This window comes from Myotis nattereri (genome assembly GCF_964212035.1).
Source record: "Myotis nattereri genome assembly, chromosome: 2".
Lineage (NCBI taxonomy): Eukaryota > Metazoa > Chordata > Mammalia > Chiroptera > Vespertilionidae > Myotis > Myotis nattereri.
In genome coordinates, this window is record NC_138076.1 from 16,395,269 (window position 1) to 16,409,063 (window position 13,795).

The window sequence follows — 13,795 nt, forward strand, 5'->3', positions numbered from 1 at the left end:
GCTCTGAGCAGCCGGCTTGACATAATGAGAATGTGCCTTATTCTTTTGGATAGCAGTCCTATGCTCAACCTCCTACTGTGATTTGGAGCAGGTGGTTTCCTTGTGTTTGGCTCTGGTTGCTCACCTCTTGGTAAAATAAGAAATGGGCCACACAAAACTGTCACTTGACAGATACTGTCAGCAGCCTGTTGAATGCAAGCCAAAGCCAACTGTCAAGCAGAAAGCAAGTGCAGGTGCTCAAGTGGAATTCTACCTGACTGAGTCAGGTCTTAGCAGCTGTTAGAAAGGCCCTTCTGAGATCGTCTGCATGGTGTGATGTGCTTCCCACATCCTGAGATACATTGTGTTGTTGGCTCCCCTTGGGGATGAAGAATTGAGAGATTAATATGTTCACAGGCATGAATGAGGTTGTTCAGATGTACCTGTACTTTGCAGGGTGTGTGTTCTATTTGGATTTCCTGAGCATACACCTGAGGGAAGGGTAAAGAGTTCTACTATTACCTGCATTCCATGAAAATCCACTGGCTGGTATCAGTGTTTGCTCAGCCCCTGAGACATTTCTGATGTTCTGAATCAGAGGATCATCAGGGCTGACATGCCCCAGCTCTCCACTAGGGGGAGATTCCAACCAGCACAGGCCCCAGGAGGAGCTGTTATTGAAGAGACTGAATGGCAAAGAAATTGGATGTTTGTGTGTGTGTCTTTTAACTGGAAACACAATTCTTCCATATATTGGCTTCACTGTGATTTTGTGGTTAGATTTAATTTGGGTGCTGTCAGAGTGGATGTTATATCTCCCTTTTTCCTAATCTAAAAAGCTCAAAGAATTTCTCTGCAGCACAGGGTATTTTTGTTTTTCTATTATCAAATAATACGTATACTCTTCCCTTCTTCCTGGCACTGAGCCTGGTGCCACAGAGTCATATGAGGGGGTAGGCTCAGTGCCACACAGAGTCATATGAGTGGGTGGGCTCAGTGCCACACATATTCAAATGAGCTGGGAAGTTCAGTGTCAATGTCACAAAAACCCAGTGTCTGCCAGGGCTCTCTGAAAACTGTGACCTTCTCATTCAGTCTAACCAGCAGCCTGCAGCTAAGCCTCCTCAACACCAGATCTACTTTGTGTATTTATCACCTTCCCTCTATTAGGTATATAGCTAAAAAGAAATGGGGGTCATTCTTGCTTTATGGATGGATATATATATATATATATATATATATATATATATATATATATACACACACACACACACACACACACATATATTATTGGTTGAAAACCGGTGAGTAAAATGTAATTGTTTCTAGGGCAGTGACACAGAAATGCTCTATTCAAATGCTAAGGTAGTGGAAAGAGCATCATGCTGGAGGGAGAAGTTGTGTTTGAATTCCTGCAATGCTCCTCACTTATTGGTCCAGGTTCCTCAGTCTAACATAATACCTCATGCTTCCGTTCTCATCAGTTAAATAGGGATAATAATGCCAGAATCCTAGGAAGATGGGTAAAGTTATGCAGGTAAAAGGTATAGCATAGTGATTGGCACATGGTAGGTACTTAATCTGTTACTTCTCCCCTTGGGTCAAGAAGCTTCTTTGCCATCTGGTTAGTTTTAGAGATAATCTCTCTCTAATGCTGGTTTTCCTCATATTTACTTAAGTTGTATGAGTTCCCTGTAAATGTTGGAGATTAAACCCTCATCGGTGATAACATTGGCAAATATGTTCTCCCATGGAGTGGGCTTTCTTGTTGTTTTGTTGATGGTTTCTTTTGCTGTGCAGAAGCTTTTTATTGTGATGTAGTCCCATTTGTTTTCTCTTTAGTTTCCATTGCCCTAGGAGCAGTATCAGTGAAGAAATTGCTTCGGCATGTCTGAGATTTTGCTGCCTGTGGATTCCTCTAGTATTTTTATGGTTTCCTGTCTTACATTTAAGTCCTTTATCTATTTTGAGTTTATTTTTGTGTATGGTGTAAGTTGGCAGTCTAGTTTCATTTTTTTGCATCTATCTGTTCAATTTTCCCAACACCATTTATTGAAGAGACTGTCTTGACTCCATTGTATGTTCATGCCTCCTTTGTCAAATATTAATTGAGCATAGTGGTTTGGGTCGATTTCTGGGTTCTCTATTCTATTCCATTGATCTATATGTCTGTTCTTGTGCCAGTACCAGGCTGTTTTGAGAACAGTGGCTTTGTAATACAGCTTGATATCTGGTATTGAGATCCCACCTGCTTTGTTCTTCTTTCTCAGGATTGCTGCAGCTATTCGGGGTCTTTTTCCTCATATTACTTAAAGGCCTGTTCTTTTGATCAATATGAGATAGAGATGCTCTTTAGTGAATGAGGAGTGGGCAAATTGAAAAGAGAGCCATCTGTGAGGAATAGAGAACATGATGTAGTTGTAATAGAAGTGGATTGAAATTGCTTCCCAAACCAGCCAACAGGACGCTGCTTCTGCCAACCCCAACTGCCTTGATGCCCATTTCTGGCTCAACTGGGCATGCTCCAGACCCAGGTGCCACCCCAGCAGGGGTGCCTTCATCCTCTCTTGATTTAAGGTCTCCAACCTCATCCCAGGATGATAGATATTGCAGTACGTTGGCAGGTAGTATTAAATTGAGGCTCTACTGCCATAGAACTAACTTATAACTTTATACCTTTTTTTGGAAGCTCACTGGATTTGATAAATGACTCCATGAACATCAACATCCAAGATTTCTTCACCCTCAGAGGCTTGGTTTACTGGTACCTGGACGCAACATCCCAACAACTAGATAGATTTAAGTCCAAGATATATTTCACTCTGTCTTCTTGGCTTCCCATTTGGTACAAGACATGCGTTCCGGTGGAAACACATTGCTGTGTGGCTAGGCTGCGATAGCTTATCACCTCAGTTCAGCTGCATTTAGGATAAGTAGGCTTTTGTGGGCTGGCCTGAGAACTTTGCCATTATGTGTAATTATTAGCTATGAAATATGAGGCCCAAATTCTAAATGACTGTCTTACTAACTTACTTTTAGAATTACTTTCTTATAAACTGGGAATAGCTGGTTCTTTTGTAAATGTCCAGAACCAGAACTATGCTTCAGATAAGTAAGGGCATTTTTAAATGACAGGAAGTCCGTTTGCAAGAGGGGCTGATGTGCCTTAGGAAGTCAAGTGGGGCACATGTTGCTTCTTACATCATGAGTCAAGGTAAGAGAGAAAGATGACTGAATAAAGGACACTATATTTCAGGCCAGCCCCAGGAACCAATGCCCATGTCTTAGAGAAAAAGAGAGGCCTAAAGCAGAGATAAATTACCAAAAGTTATATGCATTGGGGGCAGTGTAACTGGGACACCAGTACCCTCAGTGTGGGCAGAGTGAGAGCCAGCAACGTGGACAGCACCCTTGACACCAGCATCCATGTGAGGTGCTACCACTGTGAGCTGGAATAGGAAGAATACAAGGGGAATTCTTAGTCACTAGGAAAGACCATGGTGCATTGGGCAGTACATGAGGACTTCATTAATGACCGGGGAGGATGTAAGGCATCTGGGAACGACAGATAAATGTGTTGTAAGGGCTGCTGAGCCCAAACTGGTATGGACTAGAAAACATTTTTGAATAAAAATTGTTAAGTGTATGTAAGTATATAAGTATTTTTTTGTGTGTGTTAAGTGTTCTATATGTATGTGTTGTGTGTCATACATATTTGTATATATGTGTACAAATACATATACATATATCATAGCTGATTATAACCAGACCTAAATGTGGAGAAGGGGGCAGGGCGCGGACAGCCACAGTGCACCAGAATGTGTCTTATTCCTGACATTCTCTCCCCAGCTCCTGAGCCCTTCCTCCTTTTTCTACCCTTCTGGCTTTTGACTCCAGGCTTCCCACAGATGCTGGCTTTTGCTTGGTTTTGATTTGACATCTGTTCTGGTTTTGCATCTCTCATTGCGTACACTGGTATTTGACTCAGTCTCTGAGTCTCTCTGCTGTTTAAAGCAGAATTTCCCAAAGGATTTCCACAAAAACCAGTTCAGAGAGTATTGTGGAAATTAGGTGTGTTCACATTATTCATAAAGAACAGAAATTCTACCCATATCCCAATTCCCAACCCCATGCCTGTATACAGATTCATGGCCAATAAATATTTGCTGCATGAATAGAGGGGCCAAGTTTAGGGAACTCAAGTTAATATAAAAAATAGGTGTCTTTGATTATAGAACTTTAGCCCTCACTCTGTTAAAAAGCATTAAGATTGAACATCGTCTTAAATTTCATGCCTTAAATAAAAGTTAACTCAAAATAAATCATGGACTTAAATGCAAAACTAGAACTTGATATTACATTTAAACATATTTCTATGTAAAAGTAAAACTTTCAGAAGAAAACATAGGAGAAAATGTTCAGAACTGAGGGCCAGGTAAAAGGTTATTAGACATGACACCAGAGGCACAATCCATAAAAGAAAAAGTAAATTGGATGTCATCAAAATTTAAAAGCTTTTGTGCTGTGAAAGATCCAATTAAGAGAAAGAAAAGGTATCTCACGGCCTGGAAATAAATATTTGCAAACCACATATCTAACAAAGGACTTGAACCAAGAATATAGAAAAAAACTCTTAAACTCAACCAGAATAAAATAAAAAAAGTTCAATTATAAAATGAGCAAAGGACAGACAGACATTTCACCAAAGAGGAGATATAGCTGAATAGTAAAAACAGGAAGGAAGATATTCAACACCATTAGCCATTAGGAAACTGCAAATTAAAATTGCAATGAAATACCACTGCATACCTGTTAGAACAGCTACAATAAAAAAATAATAATGTTGGTGAAGATATAGAGAAACTGGATCCTAATGGGAATATAAGATGGTACATTGGTAGTTTCTTATATAAATAAAAAATAAACATGTAGCTACTATACCAAGCAAGTATATTCTTGGGCATTTATCTTGAAGAAATGAAAATTTATGTTGATATAAAGACCCACAAATGTTCATAGCATCTTTATTCATAGTCAGAAACTGGAAACAACTTAAATATCCTCCATTAGGTGAACAGTTAAACAAACTGTGGTGCATCCATACCATGGAATATGATTTATTCAGCATTATAGGAGAATAAGCTATTGATACATCCAACAACCTGGACCAAACTTAGGGGGTATTATGCCAAGTGAAAAGAATTGATCTTAGCCCTAGCTGGTTTGGGTCAGTGGATAGAGCATCGGCCTCTGGACTAAAGAGTCCTGGGTTCGATTCCTGTCAAGGGCACATGCCTGGGTTGCGGGCTCGATCCCCAGGAGGGGATGTGCAGGAGGCAGCCGATCAATGATTCTCTCATTATTGATGTTTCTATCTCTCTCTCCCTCTCTGAACTCAATAAAAATATATTTTAAAAAAGAATTGATCTTAAAGAGTTACATACAATATGATTTTACTTATATAACATTCTTGACATGACAAAATTATAAACATGAAGAGCCTATTAGTGGTTGCCAGGAGACAGAGGAGGGGTGTGAACATGAAGGGGGAGCTTAGGAAACCCCTTTGTGGTGATGGAATAGTTCTGTATCTTGGTCATGGTTACATGATTCTATACATAGGGCAAAATTGCATAGAACTATATGCACACACCAATGAATTCATTTAAAAAGTGGGGAAAACTAAATAAGCCTGTAATTCAGTTTATAGTAGTGTATCAGTGTCAATTTCCTGGTTGATACTGTACTACAGCTACGTAACTGTCCTCATGGGGGTAGTTGGGTGAAGGATACATGGAACAATTTTGTACTACTTTGCAACTTCCTGTGAGCCACTATTTACTTCAAAATAGAAAGTCTTTTTACAAAATGAATAAAGAAAAGGATTTAGAATAGCCAAGAAAGAGTTTGAACCATGAGACCCTGTGTTCCTGGAGTATCAGGTAGAACTGGTGCTCTACAGAACACAAGTTGGGAAATCCATGTCAAAGAAACAGGGTTCTGGATCAACTACCATTATTCCCATTTTTCTGACATCCCAGGCCCAGACCTGCCAGGCTTTATCTCCATCAGTGGCCACACTGGCCCCAAAGTTCTGCTTCCCAGAGTTGGTTTTGTTTGAAAAGGGTTTCTAGAAAAGTTGTATCTTAGTTCATTTTTATTTTTTTGCTTTGACACAGCCTGTCCTATCAAGCTTCTGCCCCAATGTGTGTCAGTCTGTGACCAGTGCCATGGCTCATCCATAGAACCTAATGGGATGTGACACAGCCACCATGTCAGGAGAGTGACAGCCAAGAGTCTGGAAGAAACAGCTTCATTGTTGCAATAACTGCAGACCCTCAGACGGTATTATGTCATGAACAGAAGCTGTGAATGGATCTGGAAGGAAGAAGCCCTTGTTTCTGGGGCAGCAGACCTGCAGTGTGTGCATGCTTGGGTTGATATCTTTATCTGCACTGATGCACAACCAAGATCAATGGTTCTTACATTTCAGGGGCCATAAGAATCGGTTGAGGAAGCCCTGTAGCTGCTCTGTTACATCAGAATCTTGGGGGCAGGGGGGCCTCACCAGGTGAAACTGAAGCAGAATCATCTTGGACCACATTTTCTTCTATGGTATCTCTTTTCAAAAAATTATTAGTTAGACTCTTGTTATTTGCAATTCACATTACATGAAGTATTTAAAACTGATAACCTCTACCCACTCACCTCTACCCATTGGTACATATCCTTAATGATTTTTTTATTCCTTTACATACTACTTAGAAACAAACCAATATAGGTGTGTGTGTGTGTGTGTGTGTGTGTGTGTGTGTGTGTGTGTTGAAAAATAAAGGGTAAAAATCATTTCCAACTTATTGGAATCTCAATAGCGTTTGTGATATTCCCAAGGCTCTGGGAAATAGCAAGATTTTTATTTTGTTTTGCTTAATCGTGGTTAAGAAATCATTAGAGACAGTTGGAGCATTACCTTATGAGCCCTGCAAAAACCTTTATGAGTGCTTTTGAAAGCTATTTTTTAATTGACCTGAAAGAAATCCTGACAAATGAGTCTGATGGACTTGGTAACTCGTTTGCGATTGGATATTCTGGCTCCGCTTTAAGAGCCCCGCTGGAGCCATAACACAAGGACAGCACAGCTTTATGAAAATGGAAGGTAATACAGCAGAGATGGTCCCAGTAGTGAACATCCTGGACGTGACCTGAATGTCTCACTGTGAATGTCCTTGACTGAACAATGGTGATCCATGTCACCCTGTGTTTCCCAAAGTGATGTAAGCAATAGGGAAGAATCTAATAAAAAACTATTATAGGATTTCATAGCCCTTCCTACTTCCCTCCCCTAACAAGGAGTTTTCTGGGTTTCTCTGGGTCCTGTAATCTTGTTTTAGATCAGTGATCTCCAAAATCAGGCATTCAGCATTGATCCGCTGGGGTGCAGAAGGAAATGTTAGAACTTTTATTGATAGTACTTTTATCTAAAAATAAAGATATTTAACTTAACTAATACTATTATATATGTTAGAATTAGCATCCTCATTTAATCTATATGCCCCCAATGCTGGGACTCCTAGAGTGTTCCCAGCTTCTTAAGAAGAGAGTGGAGACTCTTTGATCAAGGAGGTTGATGACAGCCCTCATTTAAACATGAGCCATCAGGTTATTGAAAGATACTGTAGTAGAAACATTCCTGGTTAAGTGAAATTAATCTGTTAAAATATTTAACACATTAATTTAGTCAAATCTGTTATCTAGATTTAGCTAAATTAATCTTCATAAAATGAATGAGTGGCTTAAAAACAATTTCTTCAAGGAATTTCCCATGTCTTTACCACAGAAAACTCTCACCTTGAAAATGTCCAACAGCCCAAATAGTCCATTGAAGGTGGTAACAATGCAAACACAAGAGAATGTCAAGAAAATGAAAGAGCTGGCTTTTTTCTTACTCCCTGAGTAATCAAATCTGCCCACATCATGGAGTATATTTTTATTTTTGTTATTATTAATTAAAGCTTTATTGTTCAGATTATTACATTTGTTCCTCTTTTTTCCCCCCATAACTCCCCTCCACCCAGTTCCCACCCCACCCTCCTCCCTCACTCCCCACCCACTGTCCTCATCCATAAGTGTACGATTTTTGTCCAGTCTCTTCCCGCATCCCCCTCACCCCTTGCCCCCCCAAGAATAGCCAGTCCACTCCCTTTCTATGCCCCTGATTCTACTATAATCACCAGTTCATTCTGTTCATCAGATTATTCACTTGATTTTGAGGTTCACTTGTTGATAGATGTGTATTTGTTGTTCATAATTTGTATCTTTACCTTTTTCTTCTCCTTCCTCTTCTTAAAGGATACCTTTCAGCATTTCATATAATACTGGTTTGGTGGTGATGAACTCCTTTAGCTTTTTCTTATCTGTGAAGCTCTTTATCTGACCTTCAATTCTGAATGATAGCTTTGCTAGATAAAGTAATCTTGGTTGTAGGTTCTTGGCATTCATCACTTTGAATATTTCTTGCCACTCCCTTCTGGCCTGCAAAGTTTCTGTTGAGAAATCAGCTGACAGTCGTATGGGTACTCCCTTGTAGGTAACTAACTTTCTTTCTCTTGCTGCTTTTAAGATTCTCTGTCTTTTGCTCTTGGCATTTTAATTATGATGTGTCTTGGTGTGGTCCTCTTTGGATTCCTTTTGTTTGGGGTTCTCTGCGCTTCCTGGCTTTGGAAGTCTATTTCTTTCACCAGGTAGGGGAAGTTTTCTGTCATTATTTCTTCAAATAGGTTTTCAATATCTTGCTCTCTCTCATCATCTGGCACACCTATAATTCGGATGTTGGGTCGCTTGAAGCTGTCCCAGAGGCTCCTTACACTATCTTCGTATTTTGGATTCTTTTTTCATTTTGCTTTTCTGGTTGGGTGTTTTTTGCTTCTTCGTATTTCAAATCGTTGACTTGATTCTTGCAATCCTCTAGTCTGCTGTTGGAAGTCTGTATAATGTTCTTTATTTCAGTCAGTGTATGCTTAATTTCTAGTTGGTCCTTTATCACAACCTCGAGGGTCTCATTAGATTTCTTGTAGATCTCATTAAGTTTATTGGCAGTTTCTAGAAAATTCTTGAAAAACCTTAAAAGTGTGGTTTTGAACTCTATATCCAGCAGTTTGCTTTCCTCCATTTCTGTCATTTGTGTCCTTTTTCTTTGTCTCCACATTTTTTATACTTCCCTGTGTTGATAAAGTGGTTTTCTGTGCTAAGTGTCCTCTAGGGCCCAGTGGTTCAGCCTCCCCAATTACCTGAGGAGGACACTCTTGGTGCACCCCCTTGTCATCTTTGTGCACAGTCTTGTTGTAGTTAAGCCTTGATTGTTGTAGGTATCACTGAGAGGAATTGACCTCCAGGCCAATTGGCTGTGAGAATCAGCTGTGTCTGCAGTGGGAGAACTTCTGTGCTGGAGACACCCCTCTGGGGCAAGACTTGCTTCAATGGGGCTTTGGTTCTCACTGAGTCTGCCCCCTGAGTGTGTCCTTTATGGTTCCACGGAGCTACAAACTGGATGGTCCCACTCTGACCTCTGGGTTTCCCGGATCTCTAGGAGGTGCTAATCTAGCCTCTGCCTGAGGCTATCCAGCAAAAGCCTCCCTGCAGGGCTTGGGCGGTACAGGTCCCACGGGATCAACAGGGCAGGGCTAGCAGTTATGGTGTCTCTGCTTCTCAGTATCCTGGAAATCCCTGCCAGCCCCTCCGAGAGAATGCTGCCCTCAAGTTTCGACCACTGCCAGACAGTCCAGCTTCTCCCGTATGAGTCTGGGTCCCCAGAGACTTGCCCAGAACTGGAGCTCAGAGCCTGAGACTCCCTCCCAATTGAAAATGACAACTGTGCCCTCAGTCGCCAGCCCGCTCCGCATGCACCTCCGCACTTTAGTATTTTACTTCTGCACTGCGCCTCCTCTGAGTCTCGGTATGCTTTTCTCTTTCCTTCTAGTTGTAGAATTTCCACTCAGCCAGCCTTCCTGTGGTTCTGGATGATGCCCGTTCCGTCTTTTAGTTGTATTTTTGAAGTGATTGTTTGAGGCAGCAAACTCTGGTGTTTACCTATGCCGCCATCTTGGTTTCTCCCCTGGAGTATATTTTTAAAGTCAGAGATCATCTATTAGATTTGAAAAGAAGTTAGCCAATCTGTGAGAATGCTTTTTGAGGAGATGCATTTATGTAAAGAACAATTTGAAAGTGGGTATTTGGAAACATGTCCAGGTTTATGTGATTTTGTTTTTACCTGAAGAAATCTGTGTGTCACCTATAAAATTGTTCATATTCATACACTTAAAAAAACTATCAAATATCTGTTGAAAAATCTTCTGAAAAGCTTTAGTGTACTCTGAACCTATGGTTAAAAGTACAAAAATGAAACACCTTGTGATTAGTTAGGAAGAGCCAATGATTGACATCAGAGATGATGAAATTTAGCAGCAGAATTCAAACAAAAACCTTTGCATAATCAGTGGAGTAGAATGAAAATGAGCATCTAAAGGGGCACTTCTTTCACCTGGTTCTATGCATCTTTTAAGGAAACTTTTTCAGCTGCAATAAGAAATAAAGCCAAGTATCAAAGAGAGGAAAAAAGAGAGGGAGTGAGAGAGGGAACTGAACCCATACTCTGAATTAGAATCACTGTATCACAAGTATTAAACCAATGAATTATAAAATAATCAAGTATATTTAATCATACCATTCTCACTGAAAATATAATTAAGTTTCCATAGTGAGGGCAAAGTTTTGTTAACTTATTAATAAGCTGCCTTGGAATATGTATACATATTTTGAGGAATAAATATGATCTTTATCTCAAAAGTTTTTAAATGATGGAGGTATGCAAGGAGCTCCTCAAGGTAGGTCTAGGGTGGTCAGATATGGATGCCAGAGGTAGGGGATGCCATAAGAAGTGTCTGGGATGTGGTATTTTAAGGTGATAGAACTGAGATATCAAGATTCTGAAGTCTTTGGAGTCATTTTCAAGGACTGAGCATAAAAATCCCAACCATCAGGAATCAGGAATAGAGAAAGATTCCATGAATTGTGTAAAAGTCTGCATGTGCACATGAGGAGTGTATACAAGCAATATGCTAGAAATCAAGATGTTAAGAAACATTTCTAGTCATAAACGCTTTGAAAATAAACGTGCACTGTTAGGTATTACAGCCTCTATGACTCTTTGCAAAATAATGAACAGCACTGGATGATGTCACCTTGACTGCTGTATTATTAGTCAGCTTGGGCTGCCCCAACAAAGGACCACAAACCAGGCAGCTTCAACAACAGAAATTTACTTTCTTGCGGTTCTAGTAACTAGAAGTTTGAGAACAAGGTATTAACAGGGTTGGTTCTTTCCAAGGACTATGTGGTGTTAAAAAAACAATTCAACTTAATAAATTGTAAAGATCTTATTAGCTTTCTTCAGTGATTCATGAATCAGACAGCATCCCATTAGCAGACAGAAAGCAGCTTTACAAATGGACTTTTGTAAGCAGAGGGAGCAGGAACAGGGAAGTGATACAACCCCCCCCTCCTCCCCCCAAAAAAAGCAGGTTGATTATTGCAAGGTTACTTTCCTCAGAGTGATGGATGGTAAGGTTCTATCAGGAAGATTACCTAGTAGTGCTGATCAGGTGATTCCCAATGGATTGCTTTAAGATTTCATTTCTGGGACAGCCAAAAGTCTTATTAAGTTGTCTTGGTTTGGTGACATGGGACTTAGCATAAGCAACTCCATTTTGGGCCTGTTGACTTGTTTTGAACAGAGAGAAGGATCTATTCCATGTTTCTCTCTTAGCTTCTGATGGTTTGCTGGCAATCTTTGGTCTTCCTTGGAGATGGCTGTCTTCTCCCCCTGTCTGCACATCATTTTCCCTCTCCCCATGTTTTTCTGTGCCCAAATTTCCCTTTTGTAAAAGGACTAGGGGCCAATTCCATTCCAATATGAACTCATCTTAACTAATTACATTTGCAATGATCCCATTTCAAAAAAATGATCACATTCTGAGATACTGGGGGTTAGGACTTCAGTATGTGAATCGGGGGGAAAAGGGCGGAGTTCAATCCATGTCAACCATGACTCTGTAAAATAAAATTCCACCTCCTTCATTTTTTTTATAAGTGTGGCTTTGGTCAAGGGCTGGGACTTGCAAAGCCCACAGTTCTGCATTGCTATCAAGGAATCACCTCTGTTCTTATTGTCCCACATGCCATCTCTATCCTGTACCTAAGTATGGTACTCCATGAGTAGAAACCAACCAGAGATATTTTGAGCTAAGAACCAGTGCTATAATTTACATTCCTAGCCATGCCTTGCCACAGCTGGTTTCTCGTTTCCATATGTCATACCCTTTGTTCTTCTAAAGCTATAGATAAAAGATTTCAGACCAGGCAGCATTTCACAGTGTCTGCGCTTATCTGTGAAATATCTTCCTGAAAGGACAGTGAAAGGAAGCACTTTAAAGGTCTTATTTCAATAAGATTGCCTGTCTGAGCATACTAACAGTGGGATTTTAAAAGATTCTTGCCCTTTATTTGCTATCATTTTCAATGTGAAGAAGTTGTCCTTAACTCAGGACAAGAGGCTGCTCTCCTTCAGAACACAGCGCCTAGAAATATAACATTTAGGCAGTTGTAAATCCTCATTGTCGGTGATAAACAGAATGTATTCTGATATATTTCATGACCTATGCAGATAAAAATCTTCCACAACCATCAAGTGTTGCTTTTGGTATTCATGTGAATGAGCAGTGGTTTGAATAATGAGTGAGACCTTGGAGACAGCCAGCAGGCTCTGGGAGCATGGGAGGTGACTCAGCTTCCATATGCAATTGCCAGCTAGAAAATACAAGTAAAAAAGGTGAATTGAACTGAAATTTTTTGAATCTAAAAAGTCTTCCTGAAATGTTACAATAACTCAGTCTAAACCCAATACAGAGATAGTAGAACTATAAGTCTCTGCATTGGTGCAAGATGCTTTAAAATTCGTTTATGTCTGAAATTTTGAGGGGTTCTCTGAGGAGAGTGAGTGAGTAATGGCCACAGGGACAACATTTCTCAAACATAGGAGCTGCACTGGATGTATCTGACCACATACTTGACCATGTTCCAGGCATCACATGGGTGGTAAACAAGACCTGTTAGGACTCCTACAACCTTGAGAATCTATGTCTCTGAACTCCGGGTGGTGAAGACATTATAGGCTATAATATAGCCCCAAATATGGCAGACTGAAGTGAATCTGGGCCAGATATCCAAAGCCTTTCCCTCTTCCAGCTCTGCACTGAAGGGTTCAGTTCTGGAAGTGAAAGAAAAAAAGGCAAGTTGACATTCGAAAATACTTATTGAATACCCACACCAATTGGGATGAATGGTTTAACATTTCCATAGGAAAAGTAGAGTGGTCTACGACAGAGACTAACTCTTAGGTCCACCTTTTGGAAGATAAAAGGAATTCAAGTCTTTCCAAAACATGCTGAATTGTTAGGAGTTAAAGAGACTCCAAGTGCCCCAGAATTAGATTGAGCATAATCACCTGTATGGTTCCTATAAGAGGCAGCTTTAGTCACTACCCCCAAGTTGAGTCAACCCTACAGAAGGGACAGTCACTTGTCCAGTGTGACATTTGCAATTAAGAGGGAATAGGTGGCAAGTGGGGGTGGGGAGGTGGGAATTTCCCCCTCTTTTCCCTCTTAGTTCTGGCTGGTCTGACAATCAAATTGATTAACAAGAGAAAATAACCAAATTCAATTATGTGTGTACATACAAGGGTTCCATAAGAATATGGGCCCTG